Here is a 602-nt window from a genome sequence, read left to right on the forward strand (position 1 = left end):
TTAATCCCACTTCCTTGCTCTTTCCCACAGCCCTGCTCAAATTTCCTTCTCAAATATCCAGTAAAAGAAACTCTTCCCATCTCCCTTCTGCTACTTTTTCCAGTCACCTTAAATCTGTGTCTTCGGAGAGTAGGAGCCTGCCAATGGAAGCTGGAATAATGAAGGTGGTGCTGCAGGGGGAATGTGAAGAGACAGAAGGCAGCATTGAAGGGGCCGCAGGGCTGAAGAATGGACCGAGGCCTTCGGCAGGTAAGTGGGGGAGGGCCTTGTGGGCCCATTCTCTCCATTACCAACACATGGATAGCCAGGCAGTCACAGAAAGTAGTGAGAAAAGCAGTGGACAGGAGTGGAATGGGCCAGGAATGGCACCCCACCCCCAATACCTCATCCCAACTGCTGCAGGCATTTGCTCCCAGCAGGCAGGGTGGGCATACAGAGGAAGGAAATTCAAATCAGGGCAATGAGATAGCAGTAGACCTCACAACCCAATTAGATCTTTTTCCCATCTATTCTGTCTGACTCTAGGCAGGATAGCAGAGATTGATTGACTGTCTACCATCTTTTTTTTCATTCATTCTTGGGAGAGGGCCGTCTCTGGCAAG

Source organism: Heterodontus francisci, chromosome 36 (assembly GCF_036365525.1).
Source record: "Heterodontus francisci isolate sHetFra1 chromosome 36, sHetFra1.hap1, whole genome shotgun sequence".
Lineage (NCBI taxonomy): Eukaryota > Metazoa > Chordata > Chondrichthyes > Heterodontiformes > Heterodontidae > Heterodontus > Heterodontus francisci.